The sequence below is a fragment of the Chelonia mydas genome, chromosome 1 (assembly GCF_015237465.2).
Source record: "Chelonia mydas isolate rCheMyd1 chromosome 1, rCheMyd1.pri.v2, whole genome shotgun sequence".
In the NCBI taxonomy this organism is placed as follows: Eukaryota; Metazoa; Chordata; order Testudines; family Cheloniidae; genus Chelonia; species Chelonia mydas.
In genome coordinates this window covers 309016641-309030429 of record NC_057849.1, presented here as the reverse complement: position 1 = coordinate 309030429, position 13789 = coordinate 309016641, and the positions used below count along the sequence as shown (strand labels likewise).

Sequence of the window (13789 nt, the reverse complement as noted above, 5' to 3'; positions counted from 1 at the left end):
CCGAGCAGTGTTGCCCTGGGGCCAGTCGCACTGGCTGCTGCTGCAACAACCCTGGGGCTAGCTGCACTGGCCGCTGCTCAGGTAGCCCCGGGGACCGCCTGAGCAGCAGCTGGTGTGGCTGGCCTCAGGGAGCACCCGAGCAGTGGTGAGCACCTCTGGATGTGATTCAGGGTCAAATGGGTTTGTCGTATTGGTTGGTAAGAGCTGTAATATGCTCTTCATCCCTCCTCAGTGGAGGTGTGAGGACTTGTTTGTGCACTTTGTCTTTACTACTTCTTGTTAGGCCACTTCTTTCTCTCCTAGGTTTTGCATATTCATAATGTGAAGCTGTGTATTGTTATCTCTAACACTAATACTGATCTGTGCATAAGTGTCACTGAATTAAAAAGCTAGTTTCTAGAATATTTCAAAGACCAGCACTGCATGCATAGGCAATTACAAAGCAAAATCTTCTACCAGGCAGACTAGGTGCTGCATTGTGTATACAAAAGCTTACAAATAGAGAAGCATTACATTAAGAATTCACGTACATTTATATCTACCCACTATGCAGTACAAACTATGGACATCCAATTTGCTGCTACTGGTGCACAACCGTCAGCGTGAGACTGACTTGATCAGCAAATTTCAGTTGAAAATATAGAAAATTATTATCACTCGTGAGATACTTTGATCATTAAGAATACATGATGTGAAAACATTTCATGTTAGTATATCACAAAATGTTGATATTTGGCATTTTTGCCACATGCTTTATCATTTTTTAAATAAAATATTTGTCCATGCAAAACCAATAAAAATCTTTTAATACATTGTCCCTTGGTGGCTTTGACCAATAAACACCACTTTAAGGTGTTGAAATTAACTTAGACAGTAAAAACTGTAGTCATAGTCCTGTGGCAGTGTTTCTGCAACTGTGCAAATAATGGTGCCTTCTCATTTTGGTACCATTGTTTCTCCTGGCCCACAGGCTTATGGCACCACTTGACAGCTCCACCTCAGACCTCATCTAAATGTATATAAAATAAACTTTCAAGTGATGTGAGTGTAGGGTGGGTACATTAAACTCCAAAAATATGGCTTTTTGTGAAGTATTGCACCCTGCTGAGTCTGATCTCACTCATCCCCTGAGTCCTGGGTTTAGTCTTTATTCATAGGCTAGGCAGTCCTTCCTGCCTCCTCCCTCTCTCTCTCTCTCTCTCTCTCCCTCCCCCCTTAGCCCAGTCTTCTGGCAGGAGGCAGTGGCTGGCCTGTCCTCACAGGCAGCACTCCCTCTTAGTCTCTGACCCCTTTGGCCAAGTGCTCATGCTGAGGAACTCCAGATCCTTCCCCCAGCCAGGCTTCTGTGTAGAGAGTTCACTATTCTTGTAGATGGGCAAGGTGGTGAGAGACAATCAGTGCTGATGGCCCTAGATGGTTCTGTTATAGCTTGTATGCAGTGGTGTTGTAGCTGTGTTGGTACCAGGGTATTAGGGAGACAAGGTGGGAGAGGTCCAATAAAATATATTACCCACCTTGTCTCTGTGATAGCTTCTGAGACATAACCATTCAGATAGATGCCAAGCCTCCACTACAAAATGGATGCTGTAATCCATACTGGAGGTTGCGATGTGCCATGAGGATCATAATGCAAAGTAGAGACCCTGAAATAAAATGGTATTCACAAACAAAACGGGTTCACAATCTGATGCAGCTATATCTCCCTCTGTCGCACTTAGCATTTACATTGAGAAGAAGTGTTCTTCCTCTTTTGGCTTTTTACTGAAAACTATGCTCCAGGTCTGGGCTGCAGCGAAGATCTCACTTGCTTTTTCTTCAAGGGACTGTGAAGTGAAGGCCGCAGAGCATCTGGTAGCCCATGCAGTGGTGACTACCTCAGGTTTGGATGGTTCAGGCAAGATAGCCTGAGCTGCTGGTGCATAATAACTTGGGAATATGGAAATGGTGTGGAAGAGTGGAGTGGGGAAGGTATTCCCAGTGAGATGACTCCTTCTTAGAAGAAATCTTCGTAGAAGAGAATGGACTGCCAAGAGAAGCCGTAGATGCATGGTGTCCCCTGACCCTCTCTTGGTTGGACACCTCCTTGGAGTCAGGAGCCAGTGCCTGGCAGGGCAGTTACATAGAATCAGAGAAATGTAGGACTGGAAGGGCTCTTGATAGATCACCTCATCTTCTCCCCTGCACTGAGGCAGGACTATTATCTAGACCATCCCTGATAGGTGATTGTCTAACCTGTTCTCAAAAATACCTGTCTTGGTACTTGCCTGTATGAGAGACTGCCTCTCTCCCTGTTCATTATTGCTGGAATCAGAGGAGGTGTTCAGGTTAGAGCCCTCTCACTTTAAAAAACAGGGAGATAATGGCAAAGCATTTTCTATGAAGGGCTCTGAACACTGGTATCTGCTTCCCCTAGTCTGAACATTGATATCACTGCAAAACTAGTTCCTTTCCCCAGGTTTTTATGGGGCAGAGATGTGCTGGGGATAGGGATGTAGGTGCTGAAGGCTTATATTTGTGGATGGGATGGTTTGTTTATTTCTTGCTAGTTTGGAGGAGACTGCAGGTTTTTTTGTAGCAGGAGCATTACAATTTTAATGTACGGTAAAGGCTCCAACAGCTCTAGGTAAAAGCTTTTATTCAATGTCTTGTATAGCTCTAGAGCAGTGTCTCTTAACCTTTTTGTGTTGGCAAAATCTTTTTGTTTTACATGGAAACAAACTATAATTTCACTTTTTACAAATTACGAGTCTTACGAAGCCCTTCAAAGATACTTGTGCTTGTTTTGTAACAGCTAATTTTTTATGTTGGGTTGAATTGAAGAAACACTTAGCAGCAGGTTATTCTCCACAGATAATTTATTTCATTGCTTTATTTTAATCGCATCCATCTATAAGAATCCCAATTCACATAAGCATGACATCGCGAACGGGATTAAAACTTTCAGTTTCAGTAACAAGTTCAGGTTACTCATGCCTCTGTGCCATCCAAAACATGCACATGTCTTCTGAAGGAAATGAACAACATTGAAGTGTTTTATCAGAGGAAAGCTCGATTAGTTTACCTTACAGGCTTCCTGTAAGTTTGGCAGACTCGACTACTCTTTTGTTGAATGGAATAATTATCCAGCTCTTGCCAAGTTTTTCATTGTCAGGCAGAAAGCAATCCTGGAACTGTTTTTTAAGTTTAAGTATACGTTCAATCATAATGTTTTTTAACTGTTTAATGTCCATACTCTTGTCATCGGCAATCAATTTCATGAACTCACAGCTCAGACGGAATGACTCAAAGTTTCCACTCTGAAGCCAAGCAGACCAGGCTCTAAGCTTCTTTCCAAAGGCTCTCACTTTGTCTCCCAACACAATTATGCTTTTGTGTCATCCTTAAAAACTCATGTTCAGGTCATTCAGATGACTGAAGACATCTGCTAAGTAAGCCAACTGAAGAAGCCACGATGGATCGCTGAATGATTTAGCAAAAGGAGTCCCTTGATCCTGTAGGAACATAAGCACTTCAGCTCGTAATTAAAAAAATCTGCTTAATGCTTTTCCCTTTGTGGGCCACCTCACTTCAATGCGCAAAACTTGACTTTTCTGAAGTGCACCCAATTTAATCACATAAAACTGCAAACAGACAAGCTGATAGAGGCCAACTTTTATGAAATTCACAACTTTTACAGATTCATCAAGCACCTGACACAACTCAGAAGGCATTCCTTTTTCAGTGAGTGCTTGCCGATGTAAGAAGCAATGGGTCCAAATTGTATGTGGCATAATGGTTTTTAATCTTGCAACAAGCCCGCTGTTCTTTCCAATCATTGCTTTGGCACCATCACTGCATATAGCAACACGTTTTTGCCAATCGATTTCCAAATATTCGATAGCTTCAACAAACATGTTAAATAGACATTCACCAGTCGTGTGGCTAGGCAGTGCTTTACAGAAGAGCATGTTTTCCTCAACAGAAGCATCTGAATTATATTGACCAAAAACTAAGAACTGTCCTGAGCCTGATGAGCCATCAAACTGAACAGCTAGGAATCGTTTTAACTTTTCTTTCAACTGCTCATGAATATCATCAGCCATGTCATTAATACACCTAGAAACAGTCTAATTTGATAAAGGAATAGCTTTAAGCTTATTTGCCTCTCCACGGCCAAGCATGCCCATAACCATGGCTAACACCACACCAAGTATGAGAGTCTCAGCTATTGTATGTACCTTATATGTTTGGGCAATAAAAAGTGACGCGAGATATGAAGTTTCAAGAGCATTCTTGTATTCCACATCAGGGTTTGCTGGCTATTCAAGCGGTTCAATTTTCTCTTGAAGAACCCAAGAGGCTTGTTCTCTAATTGTGGATGTTTACTTTCCAAATGCTGAATTAATTTGGCAAATTACATGCACTTAGCACTTCACCACACAACACAATGAGGTTTATTTTCGATTCTGGTAAAACCATACATCAAATAGCTGCGATCGTATTTTTTGCACTTTACTTTCTTTACTCCTTCATTCTGTGAAGTACTTGGTTGAGCTCTCTTTAAACATTTATCCATTGCACAAGAAGACCTTGTTGAAAAGTGTGCATACAGTACGACTTGCTAACTGCGAAAAACAACCACACTGTTTGGACAGGAAGCAGCAGTGAACTGATGTGGTTCTGTGAAGTCACGTGCCGGCCTGAAGCAGGACCAGCCTTAGACTCACTGGGGCCCCACTGAAGGTGCATGCAACTGTCTTTGGAGGTGGATCCAGTGCTGGGTGCCAAGGCGTTTTGACCTACAGGCGGGGTGGCCCGCTGAGGTGAGTCAGAGGGTGGAGATCGTGCTCCCTCCCCAAGCCCACCACCTGAAACCAAAGCCTAGCTGCTGGGGTTGTGGCCCAAGCCTGAGGCCCGCTGCAGTGGGTGGGGGGGCTCAAGCTGAAGTGATGCTGCAGGGGGCTCAAACTCGAGCCCAAGCCCTGCTGAATGCCCTGAATCCAGCCTTGGGGCTGACAGTCTGAGCCCAATCCCCACTACCCAGAGCTGACAGCCCCGTGCCTGGCCATAGTGGGGCTCAAGCCAAAGCCCAAGACCCACCGCAGGGGAGCTGACAGCCCTGAACCCAGCCACGGGATGCTCAAGCTTGTAAATTAGCTTTGCGCAGGCCCCTGGGGCATGGGGCAATGCCAGCCCTGCACATGCGACCCTCCCATAAGCTATCCCATGACCTCCCCCCCGGGGCTCCTGACCCCCAGGTTGAGAAACAGTGCTCTAGAGAAATATTACTTTGCTTGGGCATTCCTGCAGCATTCAGTCATGTGTACACCACTGCCTGAGAATACTTGTCCTAGGGCCACTTAGCTCCGTGAGTGTATACACTGCCACTGTCTGGCACTATGCTTCCCCTGTGGCAGCCAGCAGAGAGAGACATGTGCTGAGCTACGCTATAGAGTTGGGCAAGATATTTCAGGTGAATGGTTCATTCACCAAAAAATGCAGTAGTGGTCAACCTGAAACTATTCACGAAGTGTTTTGGCCAAGACCAATGGGGGGGTGGGGGTGGGGGCTAAATTCACAAGGGGTCTTAGGTGCTATTCACAAAGCAGGGGAGGTAGTGTCCACCTTTCAACCATTAGTCCTATGGTGAGGGCACTCACCTGGGATGTGGGAGACCTATGTTCAAATCCTTTCCCTAGTGTGAGTGCCCTGAGCACCAGCTTATAGGGTGCTCTGAGGTGAGGCTTTCCCAATCTCTTCTGCTGAGGTTGTTCCATTTTGTATAATTAAATATTCATTGGAGCAGGGACTTGAACTTGGGCATCCCACGTTAGTGACCTAGCCACTGGGCTTTAGAGTCAGTCTTGCTCTCTCCAAAGCAGGGATTGAAACCCAGGTCTCCCACATCTCAACTGCCTGGCCAAATCACTTGGCTAAAAAGTTTTCGGGGGGGATAGCTCTCACTCCCCCTTCTCTGTATTTAGCCCTTTAAAAATGTCTGGAAACAAGAGGTTTGGGGTGAAACAAACCATTTGGTTAGCCCAAAATGGATTTGTCAACTTTTTCAATTCACCAAAAGTTCTCCAAACCTTCATATTTGTTTTGGGTGAAACCAAATTTTCCTCCCATATTTTTCCAAACTGCCAATGAACTAACTCCCCCCCACCAATTATTTTCCCAGCTGCACTGCTGTACGGAATGGGTCTGGCCAATTTGGAGGCAGCTCTGTGTTTCTCAGGGAGCTTGTGGGTAAGAAATGATCAGATGGTTCATTCAATAAATGTCTGGACCCTTGACTTTCTTTCAATATGTCAGCTAGGAAAAACAATTTTGCATACAGAAGCTCGGACACCACAGGGTTGGATGCAGTATAAGAACCTAACCAGAACAAAAATCCCTACGAAGACAACTGAGATTGTTCTTGGGGACAGTCAAAGAATAAGCTAGCAGTAAGTCAAAGCAATGGATGTTGTTCAGCTGGATTGTCTTGTCTAGTTAAACTGTAAATGTATAAAGAGTAGACTCGACTGTAGTGTCAGTCTCCAAAAAATAAAGGCAAAGCACCTCAAAAAGAAAAACAGACCACTGTGTCTTTAAGTCCCAGCCTGGTACCTCTGGCCATTATATAGAAAAAGAAAACCAGGACTTTCCTCAGCTTGATTCCCCAGTGGAATTCACTGCCAGCTGTGATTGGCGCACTTCAGCCACAAACAATCAAAATCAAGGCTAATAGCTGAAGGTGTTTGGGGACAGTTAGTCTGTTCCACAATTGCTCATACCTCCTGTTCACAGCTCGGCCTCAGTGCCTCTAGTTCTGCTGCCTTCTGGATCGGGGGAGCAAAATGCAATGCGTGGATATAAACAAAGTGGTGGGGTTCAAGTTCTCTGTCCCTTTTGTTTGGCCATGGTCTGGTAGTCTTCCTTGTCTTTCTAAGTTACATAAGGATAGGGAGAAATATCTCTCGGGGTGACTACACAGTCTGTGTCTAAGAATCTTCTGCCCCACTGGTCAGGATTGGACCTGATCATCTTCGTCCCTTTCCTCTTCTTCAATAACCTTTATCCTAACAGTTAGGGAAGTCGCTTGGGATGTAGAAGACCTGGGTTTGAATCCCTGCTATGGAGAGAGTGAGAGTGACTCAAAAGCCTAGTGCTTATGTCAGTCATGAGGGGGACTCGTTCACAAAGACCTACTCTGAGGAGCTCAAATGGCACCTAAAAGATGAAAATTACAGCCACCTCTGTAGAAATTCCCTCTTGCTAGCCAGAAGGTCTTCTGTCTGAGCTCTCTTTGAAGGGAGTTAATCCCTTCCCTACCGGGGTGAGTAACCCAGGCTTCCTGATTTGTCACCTCAGCTCCGCCTCTAGATGCACCTGAATGGATCAAGAAGTGAGACTCGAAGGGAGATTCACTCATGTGACTTGCTTTGTTTTGGCTAGACGGCCCCTGGGAAGGAGGGTTAGGATCAAGGAGGGGGTGGGATAGGAGGCCACTGGCATCCATTTTAGGAGAATTTCCAGAGAGGGGCTGTTAAGGGAAAGCTGGGTAGAGGAGTCACACTGTGTTTGCATCAGCACCACCAGGCATCACCAAGGTACCTACACAGTGCCAGATCCCATAGTATCTGACCACCTCACAATCTTCCATGGAATTATGCTCACTCCAGGCAGGGAGATGCTCTGATCCCTATTTCATAGGTGGGGAACCAAGAGACAAAGGCACTTTGCCAAGGGCACACATGAAGCCTATGGTGGAGAAGGAAATTGACTTTGTGTCCCCCAAATCCAGCGACCAGTCTAGCCACTGGATGATCCTTCCTCGTTCATTGTCTCTGGCTACTGCTGTATTTTGACAAGCCCCATCTGAGGGTCCTGCCTGGGGTCCTGCTGTAGTTTGTTTGCCACACTGGTTATTCATTTCATTTGCTGTACATATCCTTTAACACAACCCTATTTCCAGTTTATTATTCTCGCTCTCAGGGATTAAAATAACGGGGAAATGTTGGGATAAGGTGAAGGAGGGAGTGAAAGCATAGTGCCCTTCCCCCACCCTTTGTTAAAAACAGAGGGCAGCTCCCACTTCTCACCCTGACTTGGGTATGCAGTCTCCCCACAACTCTCTCTCCTCCTGGGCTGGTGCAGTGAGAGGTTCCCCTTCCTGTTTCAATGTACTTTAACCACTGTCTGTCCCCTGTTCCTCTCACATTTCCTACCAATGTGACACCGCAAAACTCCTGAGTCTCACTAGTTCTGCAGCAGCCCTAGATATTGTTTATTTCCTGGAGATTTCCAGGTGGAGGTAGCAGACTCCAAGTTAGATTGAACCCAGAAATCATACACCAAGGCTGCCATATTAATCACCGTAACACAGTAGCGTGGGTGTAAGGGATATTCCATCACAAAATTCCTTTTGACAGAGGCCATCTGCCTGGTATATTCTGGGCAGTATAACAAATAAATAATAATAAGGAAATTGCACATGTTGTATGCATGGTATGTATGTATGGTGGCTTATACCTAACAACTAGACATTTCATATGAGAACAGAGTTAGTAGTTTCAGAAGTTTACTTAGTGAAGTATACTTCGACCCCTAATATCTCTGGCCTGAACAGATGACCACATCTCTCAGGTGACTTCCTGTTCTGATTGCTGTGATTGAAGACACAAGGCTATTAAAAGTCTACAGGGTGAACAAACTCAAAGAAATTGGTGCAAGTTTACCTTTTGTAATGCAGTGGACTTTGTTGATTTTTCAGATGTTTTGGCTTTCGCAAAATACAGAAGTATATACAGAGCCAGTCAGAGGAAACTGCAAGATTTTGAGACCAGGAAATCTAATTTTCTAAAAAGAACTGCTAGAGTAACAATTGAAAAGAAATGAAATAATGAGCATCCCCAGCACAGATAATCAAAGTTCACAAGATCAGGATGAATTTAATGCCCTGAAGTTGCTGGATGTTTGGAAAGCATGAATTAAATCAGGCTAAAATTACTAGATTTGAAAACAAAGTAGGCCGGAGTCAGATCCATGTGTAGCAGTGTAATTCTACTGAGTTCAAATTCCTGATTTGCACTGGTGTAAGATCAGACTCAGGCCCAGTTGCTTGCTTTTTAGCATGCACACTGTCTGGAAAGTACCCAATCAAAGGAAAACCCCACACTGACACCCATCTTTTCAGTTTTCTCTCAATCTACTATCCTATTCTATCATACAATCTGAAAAATCACTCAGTTAACCTGGACAGCACAGAGCAGAGGTGTTCGAGCCTCATGTGCGTGCAATTAAAGACTAGAAAAGTCTGATGTTTCTATTACTGATCTTTTCTGAGCAAATACAGGAGAGATCATTTTCAAGCTACGGGGAAAAGAAAGTACAGTGTCCAGCATCTTGCAGAGACCTTCTGAAGCCAGTAAGAGGTACCCTAATTAACCACTAAGACGCCAATTCTGCCAACCCTTATGCACATGAGTAACTTTACTTTTGTTAGTAGTCCCAGCAGGTTGTAATAAAGTTAAGCATGTGAGTGTTTGCAGGACGGGGGCCCAATTCTGTAGGAATTAAATCATCAAAAGTGCCTCAATTTTATATTTTGCCTGGATGTAAACCACTCCTGTGGCCGTTAGTGCTCTGACTCTTGTAGTAATTCATATACCATTTGATTGAGGAACAGCCAGAAAAAAAATTATTGAAATTATTGTATTTTATACTTATTTTAAAGAAAAGTGCAGCCTCTTATGTGAGGGTTTTTTTTTTTACTGCATTTCGTAAAACTTTTTGCAGGGATCTGACAGACATAAGTAACATAAACAACTGCAGGGATACACAGCAGTTTAAATATATATATTTAAATGAGTCTTTATAGCTTTTTAAACACTCTAATTCAGCCCTAATACATGCACAGCAACACATCCCTAACTACAAATGTGCTATTTGTTTCCCATTGTAACCACAACAGTTTAAAAAATAAAACTATTTTAATGTTACATTTACTCTTCTTCTCCCCTTGTCCCCAACATCACCCACACAAGGTGATGTTGTTATAACTCAAAGAAAGAAGTCAGGGCCAGCAATTAAATAGTAGTCAGGGTGTCACAAAAACGTATGCATTAACTAACCTTAAATATATTGCAAATAATTTCAAGGCCATTTTTCATTGTATGAGCTATTTAGTAGCAATTCTCTATTGGAACATGGCATTTATGGTCTCAAAAGATTAATACAACACAAATCACTTATTTTATGAAGTGAAAAAATGTCAGATAATATCAGGTAAACTTACTCAGTAAAGCTTAAAAAGCCAAAGATTGGTTGGAAATGGCTAACTAAAACTTTAGCCACCTCCATGTGACAGCCAATAACTTTAATATTTGTTGCAGCTGTTCAGTTTCCAGCAGGTCTCTCTTGGCTCCATGTGTCCGTTAAGAGGCAATGGCACATATTGCTTCACACATTTGGTGGCTCTACCTTTGTGCAGCAGTCCTTCCCTCTGCAAAATGTTCTTCTCAGTACACAAAAGCAGCTGCTGAAGAAACAGCTTCGGAGTGAGAGTGAGAGAACCAAGGACAGCAAGCAACCTCCGGTAGAGACACAGAGAGAGAGAGACGGATAACCGTGCTCAGATATCCAAAGGAGCTTCTGTAAGAGACAAAAACACCAGCTTGGCTCACCTCAGCTTTATTCTGACCTCCAGACCCCCAGGTGAGATTATAAAACCATTAGAGCTAATTTGGCTGTAGAAATATGGGCCTACATTATGCTTAACTTGAGAGCCTTCACCTTGAACTTTGAAATAGGTTATTTTATAAAAATGATGGCAGCAGCCTTTTTTTCCCTTTGTCATGCTGAATTTTTTTTGCTGTTTAGTGACTAAAATATGCCCAGGGCAGTGTGGAGAGGGATCTGTACCTACTTGGAACTTCATTGAAAATGTTAGTTAATTTAGTAAAAATTCCAGTGCATAAAGACTTCAGAAACGTCTATAACTGGCTAGGTAACCCATGCAATGCATTAAACTGCTTCTTGTACATAGTGGCAGAAAGCCTGATGTGCACAAACTGATGCTTGCTACTTAGTTTTTGAGTCTGTCTTTAAATATATTTCATTCTAATCATTTGTAAGAGGAGCTTTATGCTGGAAGATCCCAAAAGGCTCCATATGAGCCATGCATAGTTATTTCTGTCTGTCCTCAAGCTTTATTTCAGTTGTTTTTTTGCACTGTGCTTGCCATGCAGCGATCTGTAAAGGGAACCTACTCTGATACAGTTTGAAAAGTGCATTTTGTACTTGGCTCTCCCTTTGATCGAATTAATCTGGGCTTTTTTGTAGTCCTAAATGAGGCCTATGGGCTGACAATGTAGCTGTTTAAAGGGGATTTTAGGGGATAATAGCCAATGCAAATAGTGCCATGAGAATGGCAACTTGCTTTTGCACTTTCAATCACATAATAACAGCAAAGAAAGCTTTTAAAATGAATTGAAATTTTGTGGCATGCCATCTGGGATTATTTGGGGAAACAGTTCTGAAGACTGTGGCTGTGTAAAAGAATGGTACTATGGGCCACTCTTAAGCTGACATGTTTCAGATGGCAACCTTATGCTAACTGCTGCAAAGTTGGCTAGCATTTTTTTTTATTATTTTCTTTCTCTTGGATTATCTGCAAAAAATTCTCTTTGCTGGTATTTGGGCCTGAAAAACTTTTCTATTGTTAAAGAATTCAATTCAGCCCCCTTGCAGCTGCTGATCCCTTTATTGTTCCAATCGTTATGTATACGCCTCTCAGATGAATGTATCCAAGCCTTTTAGTGCCTTAATAGGTATCTGTATAAAGGTCATTTATTCTGTAGTACTTGTTTTAACAAAAGTTTATACACAAACAACAACTACAGCTAAAACATTCACATTAATCAATGCTCCTTGCACTGCAAAATGCACAAGGAAAAAAAGCCAGCTTAGAGGAAGTGTGTCCAAAGCATGAGAATTATTTTCTGCGCAGTACTGTGAAGCAGCAAATACTTTAAGACATCATCATCAAAGGCTGTATGAAAATTATTTCATAGCTGTTGCTAGGGCAGATGATTGCAGAGATTTCTTAGCACAAGCACAGCTTTGACGTGGTTTCTGGAAGTTTTAATAGACAAGAATGGAAGGAAACTAGAAAACGATGATTTTTCTAGGTTCTTTCCCCCCTCATATTAGTTTTGGGGCTGGGCTGTATGCTAGAAAGCAGCTTGACCTTTTGGTTGACATAGCTGCCTTCTTCTCTTTCCTTCTCCTCTTCCTCTTTGCCCCAGCTCCATCTGATTAGCTATTACAAACACTTATTGAGAAATTAGGGTGTATGTAAGTCAGATTTTTGAGTTGTGAGATCTTGGATAAACCTGTCTAGTGAGCTAGCTTGACTTTTTAAAAGAAATATTAAAATCCACCCCTACAAACCTAAGTCAATTCATGAAGAATTTAAAAAAGAAGCAGGTAAATCATAAGAACTATGGGCCAAATTCTAATCTTGGTTCCATCTGTGTAAACCTAAAGTAGTTCCATTAACTTTGGTAGCGTTATCCCTGTTTACACACATTACTGAGCTCAGAATTTGGCATTCTAATAATAAATACTAGCTCAGCAGAAAATAAATTCAAGAGAAGCCAGAGGGGCCAAATGCCAGTTATCAGTTACATGAGGAATGAGATTTGTCAAGAACAGGGAATATTATGTGGGAACTACGATGCAACATGGGGAGGGGGCTGGGGCGAGCAGCCACTTACTCGACTTCTAACGAAGAGCAAATATATGCAGAACAGGCTGTGCTTGCTCATTTGCTGGGTTAATATTTTTGCCAGAAGTAGCTCCTTCTCCCATCCCTCAATGTTATCCAGTTTAAAATAATGAAGCGATTACCACTGTTGCTAGGGGCATTACACCACATTAACTCTCACACCCTAAGTTAAGCAGTATAAATAGATCACAATTGCCCAGTATACAAAGCCCAACAATCAATTGTTGCAGCAGAGGTCTGAGAAAATTGATGTGCATTCCACTGTGCCCTAGTGATGAACAGACTTGGGCTCTGTTAGATCTAGGAGGAAGTTCCACTATGGAGGACTCCGCTGAGAATGCCCTGTCATTCAGATCTAGGGATTGTTAGCTGGAGCAATTCAGTTATCTGACAGTCAGAGAGGCAGTCTCTCTAGCAGGCAGGACTTTACAGAGCAATGACACCACCACTGAACCCATATGCAATGGAGGATCAGTGCAGTGTTGGAGTGTGCTCCCTGAAGCTGATGCTGCTAAGTTGGTGGGCAGCCACATACCATGCTTACTGGAGCTTCCAGGTGGTCTTCAAAACTAGCCACATGTGTAGTGCATTGTAGTAATCCAATTTGGAGACCACATAGGCATGGCTAACTGTGGCAAGGTCCACAGCCAAGTGAAAGGATTGTGATCTTCTTGCCAAATGCAGATGAAAAAACATGTATTTGACCATTGACATTACTTGTAAATCTGGGAGCAAACAGGGATCTAAAAGCAGCTCCTAACTGTAAGCAAGCCTCACTAATAATAATCCATAGATATCAAAGTGCTTTACCAAAAGAGATAAAAATCCTTATCCACATTTGACAGACAGGAAAATTGAGGAGTAGACAGCCCTGTGTCAACGAGACGCTACTGCTTCTTTCAGAGGTGGATTAACTACACACACCGAGTAGTATCTTCACTGAACCGCTGCAGTATTTTATGCATAGACCTGCCATGAGTAAGATTCCCAGACCTGAAGAAGAGCTTTGTGTAAGCTCAAAAGCTTATCTCTGTC

At 42.9% G+C, this 13789-nt stretch overlaps 1 long non-coding RNA gene across 1 annotated transcript; it reads right to left on the bottom strand.

Moving 5' to 3' along the window:
* Positions 1-210: 210 nt before the first annotated feature.
* On the bottom strand, positions 211-10672 carry LOC122462326. The gene is made up of 4 exons (XR_006284809.1): positions 10262-10672; positions 8703-8823; positions 1515-1643; positions 211-1009 (listed from the first exon to the last, which is right to left on the bottom strand). It is a non-coding gene; the product is annotated as an uncharacterized LOC122462326 (long non-coding RNA).
* Between the last annotated feature and the right edge of the window lie 3117 nt (positions 10673-13789).